This window comes from Varroa destructor, unplaced genomic scaffold (assembly GCF_002443255.2).
Source record: "Varroa destructor unplaced genomic scaffold, Vdes_3.0 BEIS01000005.1, whole genome shotgun sequence".
Lineage (NCBI taxonomy): Eukaryota > Metazoa > Arthropoda > Arachnida > Mesostigmata > Varroidae > Varroa > Varroa destructor.
In genome coordinates, this window is record NW_019211458.1 from 10,419,815 (window position 1) to 10,436,713 (window position 16,899).

A 16,899-nucleotide genomic window follows, 5' to 3' on the forward strand; every position below is an offset into this window, starting at 1 on the left:
GAAAAAATTATCTCTTCGCTGTAAGACATCTTGGCTAGCTACGTTTTTCTTTAACAGAGTAGCAAGGATTTTCTTAAAAGCTAACTAACTATAATAGGTCAGATAGAAGGGAGATTCGCCGCTGTTCTTTAATCTTACTGATGATTATATTCATGTGTATGTCTTTGTGGTATTATATACTTTGCAAAAAACATTTAAAAGCCTGTATTATTTAGAAGATTTGGGTCTCTTTGCGAGTTTGGATTGCACTCTCGGACATGCTTCGTTTGACGTTCCTCTAATGTAGCCTTATTGATTTATGGGGAAAATAGATCACGTGGAATTAGTTAGTTTCTATTACATCTATTAAATACGACAAACGCGGGAAACTTCTGCTGTACACCTGAGGATCGTGTTCATTTAATTCAAGAATAATACCGACATATCGTATGTATTGAATATACCCTAACCGGCGACCTAACCTGTCTCGGTTGTTGAGTTCGACGCCCGGCACTGCCCTCAATTGTTACTTTGAAAGACCGATTTCATGTGTGCAGTTTCGAGCCCGCACGTCACTTGCGGACACGTTACCATTGCGGTTGCGGAAATCGGGTCGACCTTTGTTGAGAAGCCTATCGATGATACTGCTTTTAATATCAATAGTAATGTTGATATTCTTTCAAGTGTAACACATAGCTGTTATGATTGTCATTGTTCGAAGAAAGGCGGCATTCATCATCCTTCAGGTAGGCTTTCGATGGCTGGCGTAGTAGTCCCGAAGGTAGGGCCTTGGATATTTAGCAGTGAAGCATTGGCTTCGATCCTAAGCTGAGAGCCACTGATATATTATTTCAGTCGTAGATTTCAACACAGTCTGCAGTTACCTTTGTCGAATGTGGATGATAACGTACTCTCTGTGCTTAGTGTTTTCGGAATGACGCCCCCCACGCAACGGGCACTAAATTTTTACCATTTAAATTTTTAATGCTAAAGGATTTCAGCTTATGCAAAATGAAACAAATTTCATTGACCTTTCCCTTCAATGTAACCTCCACCGCCGATGGCTAAATTGTTCTCGTTTCCAAACGGATACCGAAGAAATGTTCGTATGGTGCCGCGAGAGCGGTTGGTAGGCCGAAAAGGCAGACAGAACGTTCATCTCAGAAAGCAGAAGGTTCGTTTTTTTTGTTTTTGTTAATTACAGTTACCTTGTTTACTAATATAGGCACACATTAGTGGTGTATATTTGAGCTGAGTTTTTCCCTATTGACCTGGCTAAATGCAATCCATCTATATAATTAACAAAAGTGGGACAAGCGCTCACGATTGTCCTGATCTAGGTAATATGGGTTTTCAAAGTTTATTTTCTTAAGAGCTCTCTTTTAAAACACTCAAAACAGCAACAATCAATCAATCTGTTGGAAACACCTCATACCGTACCAATATATGATCATTTATATTAAACTAAGGAATTTAGAAGGGTATATAGCATTTTATAAACAGTTCGTTTGCGTGTTAATCACTGTGATTCAGCATATCGGCGCGTGTGGCCTTCGCTTTAAAGAAGTCAATAATTATAAAATACGCCCCCACCTCCGGCATTGATGTAGGCACTGTTACAACCTCTGTATTAGATTTGTCTGCCTGCTAATGGTTAACGATGGAGAGCTAACGATAAGGTATCTAACATAATGGTAGGGCTGTAGGGACCGCGCCTGGTTGCATCAAGACAGAGGCCGCTTCCACTACCAACTGGCCAATGGTGGCGCAACGCCACTATCTATCTGCGGCGGCGGTAGTTGGCAGAAACGAGCGACCCAACGATAATAGCAATAACCGAATTAGACAGGTCGGTTCAGGCCTGATCCTTGCCATAGGTCTGGTTCCTGTGTTCGCTTGGGAATTGTCGCTTTAGCGCTCCGTCAGCGACTACCGAGCGGAAAAGAGGCAAAGACCAAAAGATCTAGCGTCTGTGCGGAGGACAAGCGTGCGACAGGTCGGTAAGAAGCGTATCGCTAGCTCGGTAGATGAGCAAATTGTATTTTGGTCTAAACATCGTCTTTCGAAAGGAGTGACAAGCACAGCATATTATACCACTGTTAGGGGGGAAAAACTACGGGTACGTTAACAGTTTTTTGAAGGAGGGATTACGTTTGGTATCAACATCGATGCTGATGGCGAAAAAGACGAGTCGCTGCTAGGAGATGACCAACGCATCATCAGAGATTTGCCGCTACTCAACGATGGCCGCACAGGTCTGCATGTCGGTACCTATGCGCCAGCGTCCGTAACTTTAATCCCGTTCGCTTAACGTAATGCTAACGAAGAAAATTATAAACAGGTGCACAGGCGACACTCGTTCATTCGAGCCGGAACTTGTTTTTATCAAAGACGTCGTATTTAATTTTCTTGGCAGAAAAGAAAGAATGATTTATCGTTATGTTAATTTCATAAGCTTTCGATTAAGAAAGTTGTTTGTTGACACACTTATGCACAAACCATGTGCGATATAGTTCAGTATTACGGAAACGTTATGAAAACGTAAAATCATCAATCTACTGTGTGAGCGACCTTCCGAAACTCTTGTAAGCTTTCGTTAACGTTTAGATTTATTCCATGTCAGTATCGATACATACTTGACGTCTGTTAGGCCAGTCACAAAAATGGTTCCCGGTCTGTTTGTGAGTATGCCACTATGTTAGGTTGTTTCAGAAAAAAAAAAAATCAATGGGATCGCCCTCAGCACCATTTATATGGCCGATTATTCGTAGGACAAATTATTATCAGATTCCACTTGGGATACATTTTGAACTATTGCACGCGAGAACTTTTGACACTATAGTGCTTCAAGTTTTTTGTCGGACAATTACAGCGACGCGACTCTCATATACGATACAATTGATTTTCCCATATCTGAATAGCGAAAACGGATCTTTATGTTTCATTTGGTCTACATGTGTCTTATCAATGGAGATCGTTACTTTCCGACGGGGTCAAAAAGGATCGTTCGACGCAATTGAGCGAGACGCGCCGCTGTGGCGACCCCGTAAATTTTACTATATCAACAAAACATCTATGTCGAAGTTATAGTTTCCATCAACCAGACCGAAAATGACAGCGTTTGTAGCTGTGCGTGCAAGTTTCGAGAATCTCCGTACAGCAACAATGAATCGAATGAATATAGACGAGATGCGGGATCGTGATAAAGCAAAAAACACCTTTCAGCTATCGCTGACTAACAATCTCTTTCTCACTTTCTATTTCTAATGTAACAGTAACTTACCTACCGAGAGAGTAGAACTGATAATCTTTCGTTTATAGATACCTGGACACATGTGGCATCTTCAGCAGACATTTGAGTTCGCGCTTATCGTCGTCGTCATTATCACCAGACAGAGATCGTAACATCATGCACTTAAGCTGTTACCGAAAATATGGTCTAACAAGAGATTGAAACGTGACATTTTGCAGTTCGCGTATTTCATCAGAGACCATTGCATTAGTATCAACATAGACTGGAGCAGACGAACTGTCACTCTGAATAAATCTCAAACTATGACCGGAAGGCATTTTCAAGAATCTCAAGACGACTTTAGACGTATCCTATTTGTGATACCTGCACTCATTGATTTGACGAAGGAAGCAACGTGTGCGTCTATGACTAGGCCAAAATAAGCTTCACTGATTGTATTATGGCGATCGATACCACAGTGACGGTAGCGGGAAGATATCTTGCTGTATGAAGAAGGATTTAGAGGGAATTGATTTCGATGCTTTAACTACTAGAACTAGTTCAGTAGTGTAAATGCAGACCGAGTCTGGCCTTTGTTGTATCAAGAGGGTTTAGCGCCCCAGACATAGATTCAAAACACACGGGTGAATTAATTCTCCCCATGCTTATTTTGAGTTATTTTTGTTATTAACAAATCAGTATACTCTAGTACAAACGCATACATTAAAATCGTTCAAATATTCTATTCTTGAATTATATTTATATCTTTTTTTTGTCCCGAGTGCTAACTACATCTAATCTATATACGAGTTAGAAGTCTATTAGTAGTTATTAAGGAGCAGGAAAAAATCGAACAATTCGATCATTATTTACGTTTGATACATCAGCGTTTCAACAACAACAACAACGGCGTCATAACGAAGAAAAGAAGATTTCCTGTTCGAATTTAATCCTTGTTTAAAGTCTCCGTTCGTCGATGCGACACCTAAAGAACAAGTACACCAGTAGAACATATAATAGTGCAAGTTTTCAAAACGTATCTTTTTATTATTTTTTGTATATTTACAAATATCGATCTGATCCAAACTTTAGCAAATTGTCTTTTGATCGTTAGCTAACGGGCGTGCAGGTATAAGGAGGTTAGACAGTACTGCTCACTGGTCTGCGGTATTTCTACTGTTTAAAAGCTAAGGATAATGTATGGGTAACGCGCCGGAATTTTCATCATCTATAGCAGAATTCAAAAAACACAATCAGCACTCGTTGTTTGAAAATATTTAAAATTCAAAATACGGTACCTTATAAATCAAGTATGATTGAAGAATATGTAGTAATAGATAGCAAAGTGCTATGACCTCCGTTACGATCTGTACAATATACTGGGCGTGTATGATCGATATGACCAGCGGCTGAGTAATGAAGAAGTTCATTCGCAGCAGTAACAGCCACAGCGTACAATTGATCTGGTCGTCCGTGCTTATAGATCTGTCTGACTTTCTATCTTTGTGAATGAGTGAGCTTCCTGCCGCCGCCGCCGCCGTTGTATACGTTTACTTGCATCCCCTTGTTACGAATACAGCAGTCCGTCCGTCCGTCCGCTATCCAAATGATAATGTACATTTTTTGTTCCGCTAAGATGATGGCAGTTGTTCGGTGGGTTGAGCACCTGTTCGGGTCGACCGATCGCGCGGCAAGCGGACGCCAGCGCAGGCGCACGGCACCAGCAAAGAGTAGAAACGCATAGCAGTGCTGCTGATAGAGATTACAGTAGCCCGTCAATGAATAGGGTCAATCTGATACTCTAAGCTGACGGATGATTTTATTACACAACGTACGTGATGGCAGCTGACGAATAATTTGCCAGCCTCTTTTCAAACTCAGCCATCGTCTAGACGACATAATATACTTTGTTTACATTTAAACTCTACCAGTCTCTTTAGCAGTGACATCTGTCGAAAGGAGATCACTGGTGATAAAGTTCACAGTCGCCACATGTATGAGTCCCTGCTTAGAACAGTGAAAATAGCGTGAGTCACCTGCTGCTGACAATTTCCAGCAGGGCAAAAATGATTTCGGCCCGAAGAAGAAAGAACCCGGGAGAAGCCAGTGAACAATATACAGTATAGCTCATGCGCTTATATACGTATGTATGGCTCGATAGATTACCTCATAGTTATGTCTACCAACTGCAACAAAACAAAGGCACACGCATAGTATCAAATACGAACGCTTCTACAATGGCCAATAGCAACCGGCGCGGAGACCAGATCAGGTCGCTAATGCTTGTGGCACAATCGACGAAATGGACCGGCCGATCGCTAAGTGCCATTGATATTAATGGCGATAATGAGGCATTTCCGATACTAGTGATGACGGCGACGGCGATGATGATGTATTCTTGTCGATAGCACAGTAGTAAGGAGAACAACAGGACCACTAAAGGCATAAGCGTGAGTGTTGGTTATCGCAATGACAAAGGACCATTGCTCGTACACACAACATTTACCATCTGCAGTTTAGTAAAAAATCAAACTAGTTTAAAACCACTGAAATTTCACTGGATTCGATTTTAGCTTTATGGATATCCCATAATGGTCTCGTAGAGAACAAAATCGTCATGACCAATCTATCGATTTGTCGTCCGATATTGCCTTTAGACATTTTGTCAGAGAGCTGTCTCCCAGCGCCAGACAAAGTCGGTCTGCCAATGCCCGGATTCGAACCCACACCATAACGTATCTCTAACATGCAAATTCGCTACTCACTAAGTTATCACTTGGACTACGCAAACCATACCTGTTTACCGTTCAGTAATGAATAGCCTACTTCAAAACTTCCTAAAACAACGTTGCAGCATTTTGTTATTTATTAACGTTATTTTTATTATTATTATTACATTATTTATTATTAACATGTTGGTACTATATTCAACTAAGTTTAATAAAATGAATCTGCCGAGTTGAGACGCGTTAAAAAAAACTTTGGTAAATCCGTTCCCTTTGCGAGTCGCTCGCAATGAAAGGTAGGCAGTCCCACTGTTAGGTATGAGGAAATGGCTCACAACAAATCGAACAAAAAATATAATTTCAAACTTGAAAGCGTTGCACTTTGCTTAAGTTACACTGATGTATCTATTTCAGCAACAATAAGGTCAGCTGCAACATAGCTATTGTTAACGATAGTAGCAGTACGCATCAACAGCAACCGCACGTAAACGGTATCCTGTAAAAGCAGACCATGGGACAAGCAACAGATCTCGTATAGTTTTGGTTGTTCTTTCCTACCATTAATTAACGTGATACAACTCTCGTACGGCAAGAACAAAATACTGATATCAACGACATCATAACAAGACGATACCCTGGACCACCGTGTGAGACAACGTGACCCAGTGAAGTGTCGAAGCAAGCTCATACAAGAACCGCCTGAGACGGTCTGACTGAGATGCCCGTCCTTCGGTTCGAATTCAACCCATGGTATCCTAAATAGAAAAAAAAAACTCTCCTGATCAATGAAAAGATCTCATTGCGGGACATCAGAATGAAGTAGTTCATGCTTAGGGTTCAATGCAAAACGTTCGACGCCTGCTGCTGCTGCTGCTGCTGCTGCCCGTCGTGTTGTGATTGTATAGCTTAACGTCTCGCCGTGAGAGGAGGGAAAAAAAGTGCGCAGGCTCTATATAGTACAACGCTAGGTACTAGGACCAATGTTTTAGGTAGTGCTGCTGCTGTTGCTACTACCGTGAAACGACGTCAGCAGGTAGAAAGAGGTTCGGCGTGCGCAGGTAACACCTGACCAGCACGTCCGTCAAGATAGGTTGTGATGACTTAATTACCAATGTGTACCTATAGTGCCCCGACCAACTATCAACGCTATGAATTTAGGTAGAGTATGCTGGCGAAGCTAAGCGCAAAGTTATATTTGACTCGACGTATATTTGTGCCTATGTGTGTGTACTCCCGACAAGGTATGTGGAAACGTGCGTTTATGCAGTCACGAGGTGTGAGTTGGGGATCAGTCGGCACGGTAATTGCTTCTGGGATTCCTGTCGATAGTAATGTAAAAATTAAGAGAGTAGAAATTAGATATCAAATAGCCAGGTCGCTCATTATATCGAAAGCTTGGATAGTTGCCAACATGTACGTCGTGTCGAATTATATGGATCGAAAAACGAAAACATTATGTATACCTTATCAGCAACGATTTCGGTGCTCCTTTACAAACGTCTAGATAGTTTTAAAATACTTTACAGCTGTTTCTATAGCTAGGCAAATCAACGAGGTCTGTATGAAAGCGTATCATTTACATTGACGGTCTTGAAGGAAGTGTATGGCACCGTATTACACTGCAGTGCTCATAATAATAACGAACGGATGAAACCAGGGAATCGTCCGTAGTCAGCTTTTATTTCATAACTCAACTTTGATCCGGGCTAGGGTCGTATATATGGCTTAGTAACACTCACTAGTGTTCTCACTGTATGCGAACTAAAAGCACACCGAGGTGATTCTACCGAAAACTCATTGCTATGGAACTTCAGCTACTCAGGACATAAATAAATTGCGCAGACACCAAATGATTGTTATTCTAATTATCATTTTGCCAAAATTAACATGGGATACAGTGAGGAGAGATTTTTTTAATGAGAGTGCTGAATAAGCCGCGAAATGTGAAAATGCTATATTCAACCTGAGGAACGCGCTGTTTAAAATTTATCGGTGATCGCCTTATCTTATCTTTCAAGAAGGTTTTCATCTCTTAGTTATAGTGTCCCCACTTGATAACACCAAATAACCCGTCAGCCTTTCTAAAACGGTCCACATAATTATCTCTAGAACTAAGAGAAAGGCCAAAATTTTGCTATCGACAAGATTGCAGTTGTCTTACAGAAAAAAGAAAAAAAAAAAAAAAAAGTAGAAAAAAGAGCTTTCGAACGGTATTGAACATTTGATCATCCACAAGTAGAAAATTGCTAACTAAAATTTTAGGATTTTTTCAAAATAGTCATAATAACGATTGGAAATCCTATTTTGCCATAGACAAATCGACAGCGTGAACAACCTACTGTTACAATATATGAAACGCGGAGTAATGAAAGATCTGTCCATCACGTGGGCAACACGTATATGACTAAAATATACAAAGATTTGTGTGTGGCGTCGGAACGCTGCCTTGCAAGCGCCACTTTTTTCGAAGTATTTTTTACATAATACATATGAAAAAAAGCCAATCAACTTGCTAGCTAAAAGTTCCTTTTACGCCCATTGAAAAATGCATGCAAGTTGGTAATCAAGCACTTTGCCCGCAAGAAGCCCCGCTTAGGTTTCACTAAAAATCACCGTAAGCTGACAGAATTATAGCTGTCTACTTGAGCGTTAGAAATAAGCCTTTTCGACATATTATCTAGCAAATTTTACCAGCAACACATGTCAATCCGTAATTAGGCTAAATTTCCTGGTTTTCTGAAAAAAAAAAAAAAACGACACAGGGAAGACTGGAAAATCCAACACGGATATATGAATGAGTTAGCAGAGGAAACCTGTGACTAAAACATTTGCTCAGATCCGTCAAAACTTTTCAGTTTCACATCCCTTTCTGAACACTGATCGTTTGTCCCGTATGGATTTTGAAGGATCTCTGCATCATCGTAATTCAACCGTATCCGTCAAAGGTGAACACCATCCAGACAAAATGTATCAATTGTATTTATTTCGTGTATGATACACACACTCGTATCTGTACATCCCATAGCTTACAAACGTGTACAAGCAGAATAGTCTGTGCTGTTCTGAGCAGGTGACAGCAGAAAATGAGTTCAAACAGAATTTCCTGTACTTTTGTATTTGCTTGCTGGTATCGCTTCGTTCTGCCGATTTGTTCATATGCCGAGTGGGTAGAAGCGTAACAAATGCTGAAATTTCTATCTCTCTGTACTACTCATAACGATGACAACGCTCCGTATTGATGAAAAAACAGAGACCTATCAAAAAAAAAAGTCTGGCGTGCGTGATAATGTCACAATGGGTGTGCTTAGCCAATAAGATCGAGACAAGTCGGAACATATAAGAAGAAACAAACAATACCATTGTTAAAACATATAATAATGGTATCATACTTATGAAACAGAATACTCTATAAGCAGGCCCACTCGATCGAAGTGTGTATTGAATATCGAAAACGTTTGTAGAGAAGATAACAAGTGTACCCACCAGAAGTTTACTATATAGACGTCTTTGCCCAACTATTGTATTCTTTATGATGATAATTGCTCTCCATTTAGCTATAAGGAAGCTTGTACATAAACGCAAAAAAATAGGCTCGGTTCATGTCAGACACTACCGAGTGCGCGCCATTGTAACGAGCCTTATTCAAGCAAGGCCCGGAAGAGCTACGTCCAACTTTAGCCGACAAAAGTTAACAGTAATTTTTGCGTCTTCATTCAAACGAACGTATCTCGACGAAGATACACGAATTCAACAACCGACACCCAGGGGCTTTTTAATAAGAAACTGTTATCTAGTCGGAGCAAGTTCCTGGTCGAAAGCTCAAATGACCGACTTGAGTTCCAATACAGTAACGATAGATTCCTCAACTCTTCAAAGTCATCAGTAATTCAATCGAGGTTACCGATCAATCATTTTCTTGCCTCGTAAAATGCGTGAAGGGCAGGAATACAATACTTAGGAGTTTTCAATGGTTTACTTACCTCGAACAAATATGAGACACAACATGTACACCCTCCTAATATGTTGGGGAATACACGAAAGCCTGTGGCTTCGTATGTTACAGTCATATTTTCAAGGCATCAACGCCGGCCAACAGCGATACGCATCCGTCAATCCTAATTGCCCTCCCTGCACAAATGTGCATTAAGGGTCGAGCTCAGCTGCATGCGTGCCTGTATACTTAACTGTACGTACAGACTGACGGAATATTGGTTCGATCCTTAGCGTGAAACCCCTTCTTCTTAGTCGCTGACCAGTGCATCTTTATTTTCCCAAAAGGAAAACATTCTTATCTAGAAGGGTGAATAAAAAAACATTTATTTGTAATAAATATTTACTCTATGTCACCCTACTTCTTTTTTCTGCCAAGCCAGACGTAATTCGTTCACCAGTGCAATTATACGGAAAATTCGACAACATATAATCAAGTTAACTTTAGTGTTGTTAAGGCGCCATTTATGGTGACCAGTTACCACCGTTAGTATCACGTGCACGACATGAGTATGTTCGAACGCCTTGTTGTTGATGGCAGTGAGGTACCAACGTCGAGTTGAGCGAAAAAGGACTCGCCACCCGATGTAGTCAGACGTAGTCTTTCACGTAGAGGCGGCAGCATTCAGACAAGCCACAGGTGCTAACGGCTCGTGTCCAAACGGTCCCAGGGGGGGCTGAACCAATCACGACAACTCTGATCACCTGAACTAACGAAAGAAGGAATAGAATGACGGCATCGGGCGGCGACGGCAGCGCAGCAAAGTGTGGCTGGCTGGCTGGCTGGCTGTCTGTCTGTCTGTCTGCAGCCCGCGAATGTTTGTGATGGCAGCTGCATTCATCACAAACAGCTACTAGACAACTGCAGCAGTCGCAGACGGAGCGGCCACTGGGAAGGAGGTGCTGATACAGCCGATCGCCGAATGGACATCCGTAAAGGCCAACCCTATACGACTCACTATGCAGACGAATGTCGGTAGCTTTGGACCATGTTCCTAGCGACTACCCCCTATCGTCACTCTTTCATCCTGACTTGTCCTTTCCCCGTTCTTTTCTTCCCCCGATCTCGTCAGATTCTTTAAGTGAGGTGGTAGTAGTAGTAGTACATACACGATGTTAGCTCGTTATCGCCTGACGAATCACACATTTCTTCAACAAGTCACAAATTGTCGACGATCATAATAATATTGTAACGTAATGGTAAATTTGCTTCACAGTTTGAACAACGACGAACAAGCGATGACTCTGTCGGATTTAACAGGCTCATAGTTGTGAGGCAGTATATTTTTGCTTCGGTCGTGCTTCTGCGTACAATGCGAGACTAAAGAAGATCATTGTAAGCAGGAAAAATCTTTTTCTGCAATGATAAAAGGCGCTTTTGAAATCACAGAACGTATACGGCCAGCTTCGAAGACTAACCACAATCGTACGGACGCTGAATAGCCAACTGATGCGCGAATCACTCTTAAATCTATTATCTACATATTTTACACCAATGACTGCATTCGACGTTCACATTAGGCAAATGGAACCTTCTCATGATTTAGGACAACAGCTCAACTCGACTCAGGACAGCTTCGTACGCTGCATAGTCCGTTTTCAAACTTGATGAAGTCTCCGGTCTGATCTACTGTGTAAATATCTGTGGGCCAAGTAGAGTACGATGCAGTACAGCACATGTGCATAATGCATACGTAATATATATGTATTGTTATTGTGTAATACGAACGATACAATGAGCGGAATCCTCCTCCCAGCAGATGAACGTACATTAAGTGTTCTGTCACGCTCGGCCACTTGTGTTGCAGGCTCACACATTGGCCTGTCGGCCAACCGACTGACTGACTGACTGACTGACCGACCGGTCTGCTATTATCCCTATGACGAGGAATACCAGGAACGCGATAGAAACTGCGGGTAGGTCACTACGTCGTCAATGAAAACCATATCAGATACTGTAGCAGCCGTTGCTAAGCGTTGCCGTATCGGCGTAATTGGCTTGTAAAGGTAGCGCTGTAACAAGAACTAACCGAGAAGTGACGTTTGTCGTAGTATCATGGACAGGACGGTTAAAGGGTCTCTCGCTTGAAAGATATTAGGAACATAGTACCTGTTCAGTCGTAGACACACACAGAACACTTCAGGAAGAAGCTGCTTCCCGATTTTGTCGCCAGTATAACCGATTAATTACTGGACTAATGCTGAGTCACAACTTGCCGCTACAGTTTATCCACTATTATTGAAGGCTTTGCAAATTTTCTATGGTTATCTATGTTGGCAATAGATTCCGGAGATGAACAGGGAGTCCAATATTTGAAGATACGACTTTGGCAAGCCTGTTCGGCTCAAAACGGCTTTCGATAGATCCTTTATTTATACAGCTCTTGTGCCATTGATTAGCGATTGGTCACCATTTACAGGAAACATATTATCATTTCCTCATGTTTGTCTCAGTTTTTGCCGCGCGTGTTTCCGCGCGTTCGAGGCAAAAGTGACTCAGCAATAATCACTAGGGAGGCAGCTTGCTGCTTCACTGTAAACCCGCCTTCGTTGAAGCCACACCTTCTTTTGCGTCAGTCTATATAAGTATTAAAATGATACTCGTTTAACCCAAAAAGCACCAGAATGATCAATACGGTAACCGTATTACCAGCTTGGAATCGAAATGGTCATAGCCAGATTCAGCGTATAGGCACGCATACGATGCAGATCTTCAGAGAATACGTTTAACTGTACAAGCTTCAATGACTAATAAGTACCCTATATAGAGCGATTGGTGATATGATTCAGATGAGCTGCACGGTAGTTCAATGTTGTTTTCAGTCAACTTCATTTAACCACCTTTGTGGATAGGTAACAGTCACACCCGTCAGACCAATGAATATGGTCTAAAAACACCGTAGGTCACTGGACGTATTTTTTTATAGACAAAAGTATGAGCAAAGATAGTCGCTCAGGCAACGTGAGTGAAAGACTAACTGACAAACAGATGGTGAATGCAGAGTATGCAGGGAACTTTCCATTGTATACAACACGCATTCGCGAGTAACATCATCCTATATATGTCAAGGGCCCGAGTAGTGGAATCTCTATTTATGTACATGTGTGTGTACACCCAAATACAAAATGGTCGTGTACGATCGTGGGAGGCAATTTTTTTCCAAGACAACGACGGACATACCCGCTGTTCTGTCGTCGTGGTCGCCATCGTTGTACCGTTTCGTCGGGCTGATTCTGCGCTCTCCCCTCTTCCCGCGCGCCCGTTTTGGAAGAGTTGATGCGTTATGGACGTGTGTACCGCCGCCGCTGTTGCCGTCGCTAATGCTGACGTTTGATAATGGTCGAACAAAAGTAATGAAATATAATTCTTCGAACAGATCAACAAGGCAAGGAGATGATGAATGGACAAGACAGGGCCCCGGATAGGGCGTACATGAAGCTACGCTACAATGTTTGCTTGCCTAAGTGTCCGCCGTCACTACCGCGCTGACTCGGATACTGCTATTATTACAGCTGCTGCCGCCGCCGCCGCCGCCGCCGCTGCTGTCGCCGCCGCACTGTCGCGACAGACCGTCCGTCATTTAGTGACAGACCCAACAGCCGTTAGAGGCCGATGAATCAGTGAGACGCACGACTACCACTATCATCACCACTGAGTCACCACAATCACAATCATCATTTCTATTATTGCTACCAGCGTCTTTGCTGCCGTCGCTACTCGCGAACCGATGTCTTTGCCACTACCATACCCAGCAGTAGCAGCAACAACTTCATCATCATCATCGTCTTGCCCAGCGACAATATCAGCATCTTCAACGTGTTGTTACTACGGGAGCGGCAGTAGTAACAGCTACAGCCTCTCAATGAAATGCAGCTCAGCCGTAGGATCAAACAGTATAAGCGAAGCTCGCATCGGATTAGGTCAATATTTGAATGTTGGCGCCAAAAACGCTTACATTATTGTCAATGTCGACGAAAATTTATTGTTGTACGTCACCTTAGCGTTTGTATAGAAAGAATCAGCAGAACGATGTATATCTACTCTATGGTTTATTGCGTCGTTGATCTGTTTCCCAATTTTATCGTTACATATATTTTTCCACTACCAAAAAACGTGTAGCGCTTCGAAAATGGTACATATTTCACACGTTGCTAATTTCAAGCTTATTACCGACGAGGACCTTTTTCAATGAGTTGTTGTTAACCCAAACAGAATTTATCACGACTATTGTTGTTGCTGTCATTGTAGTTGTTGTTGTCGTCGTCGTCGTTGCCGCTTCTGTCCTCTTCTGCGCATCTACTTCTGCCGAGTGAAGGCCGAACGCGGCAAAGTCCGCTTCTCGACCCTCAGCCTTCGTCTGGCTTTTTCTTTTTCGATAGCGACAGCATTGACGATGACGACAACGATAATTATTGGAAGATGTCTCTCCTCGGACCGGACATTGATGATGACAGCGACGTAACATGGGCCATTCTAGTCCTACCCACCCGTCATGGCGCTGTAGCATAGTTCCAGTTTTACAACGGGCGCCGCAATCATTCATTCATAAAAAAATCAAAGAAGTATAAACAACGCCAGCCGCTATAGTTGGACAAATCGATGGTTTCACGCATGGACGATCGGTACACACGCATCTCAGTATTGAACTAGGCGCTGAGATCGTACACACTCAGTCGGCGCTAAAGTCCTAGTAAACACTTCTATGACCTGTTTATTTAGCCTGTACAAGGACACCGCTTCAGTACTCTATGGATTCATTGCTGCTGATCTTGCCATGAGCTCCGTAATTATTAGTAATAGAAGCTGTTCCGTATATAGCTTTGTCGTCAGCCAGTAACTCCATAGAAATTTATTGAATTTTCAGCAATTCAGAATTATAGAAATGCACAAAAGTGACGAAGAAGTGGTCTCATATTCACCGGCATTTCCCCTAAAAGGAGCAGATCAAATCAGATTGCTTTAATTCCAAGAACACAGTGTCAGGATCGCTTTAGTGATGCGAGACCTTTTCACGGAACCTGTCAGCCTGTCCTCCGTGTGTTATATCTACGAATTTATTGCCGACTCCTCTATCTGTATTTGCAAGCCTTATAAGTGGTAGCTTTGTTTTTAGGCTGCATCTATAATGGATCAAAGTACATTTTTGGATGGCAGTTGATGCGTACGCTGACAGGGATATCGCTGACGCACGTGCTTGCTCGATACCATAACTTCTATCTATTCAAGCCGAAGTTTTCGTTGGTGGTGCTTTTTTAGTGGCGATAGTGAGCTAATCAACGTGCTTAGATTTGTAGGACCCTGGCTCAATCACACTCTAACGTACAGGATTCAAGTTTAGGCTATTAAGTTGTTATTCCAGCTGAGTATGGTTAGCTAAAACGGTGTCCTTTTGTCACCGAAGGCACAGGACGACTTGCTACTCTGTTTCTGACATAACTTAGAGAGAAAATGGCAACAATTGCATTTATTGGATTTTTCCGACTCAGAGGTTTTCTGTCTGACGTTGAGGGCATTCCATTTGCGCGCAAAGCATTCGTAAACAAATTTAGCCACCAAAGAATAAAATCGGCCCATTTTTAGTTAAATCTGAAACCTCTGGAGTAGGCCGTGCGTTGTGTAATATCCATTACGAGGCCCAGGAATCCTTTTTGTTCCCCTAAACGACGTCGTGATGCGTTGAGCCTTCGTGTAGCGAAGAAAGTTCCTATTCACGATGACGTGGTGCGACAATGTTTCACAACAAATATTCTTAGCTTAAATATACATAGACGCGTATCAATTATATAATGCGCTAGATTCTCAAATAGAACGAGGGCGATAAAGGTACGTTGATGTAGTTAGTATCCGCTGTAGAAGCATTGTTCGAAACAAATTTCCATTGCGTTCTTCGTACAAATACGACTAAGAGCGTACGGGATCGCGTGCTCTTATTCCTGTACCGTAAACGTTCATTGTACTTGTTATATGATCAGTTACGCAAGCCACGCCTAGGCTATTATCAAGGAGACTTCCTTAGAATTTGCTGATAATATTACAAATCTGTGGATGCAAGCAAGTTGTTCTCAATAATTTTATTAAAATAAAAACTCGGTGCTCTTTTCTGGTTAGAGGCCTTATTACCTCTGTACCATCCTTGAGTCCTTTTATGAGGAAAAGGAGCAATTGAAGATAAATAAATTAGCGGCTAAAGCACAATAAAATATGATTCGTTCGTTTCTTACCGCATCTATTTAATGTCGTTAAATCGAAATCAGCTGAAGCCTTCACTACATGCACATGTGTGAACTGGCACTTCAGCAGCATCAATAGCAACTGTGACTGTTGTAAACTGTATAATAAATAAAATGTGGAGCTTACATGATAATTTGTGTTAAGAGAATGACACATCTGCGGCAATAGCAGTCGAGCGGCGTGTTCGTCCTGGGAGCGCGAACAGATTTGCCCCAGGTTTACTGGTTATTTACCATCCCGACAGGCCTGTCGTAGTTTCCGTTGCCGCTCGTGGACAACGCAAAACGAACGCAGCAACATCACTACAGTGGAAGACCATAGTCAGGGTGGAAGCTGAAGCTTCGTTCGTGCGTGGGTGTAGTTGATATGCTAAATAACGAATACAATTATATGAATCGGCCAATATGTGTTTGTGTGTGTGTACGAAATATAAGATGATGAAGGCATACGAAGGCGCGACCCAACATACAATTCAACAGCCGGGCCAAAATGGGCCGCGGCCGGCGATTGTAAGCTAGTTCGTGCTACTTGTTTTGTATGCGTCGATGTGCACTGATGCGACCGCTAATCTGCTTGACGCACGGCGACTTTACCACCATTACCACTGGCAAGCTACAAATAGCTAGCCACCATATATAAATGCTAAATCAAATCAATCTGCTCAAATATGGAAGTTTTGCGAAAGCTCTCTCTCTCGCCCCCTCTATCTATCTATCTATCTATCTATCTATATATATATA

The 16,899-nt window shown here is 42.2% G+C and overlaps 1 protein-coding gene across 1 annotated transcript in view; it reads left to right on the top strand.

Moving 5' to 3' along the window:
• Positions 1-16,899, top strand: part of LOC111251196 (uncharacterized) — an 85,960-nt gene that overhangs the window by 7,661 nt on the left and 61,400 nt on the right. Inside the window, exon 3 of the transcript XR_015328525.1 lies at positions 6,352-7,095. The gene's annotated coding sequence lies outside the window, so the exon portion shown is untranslated. The remainder of the gene's footprint in view (positions 1-6,351; positions 7,096-16,899) is intronic.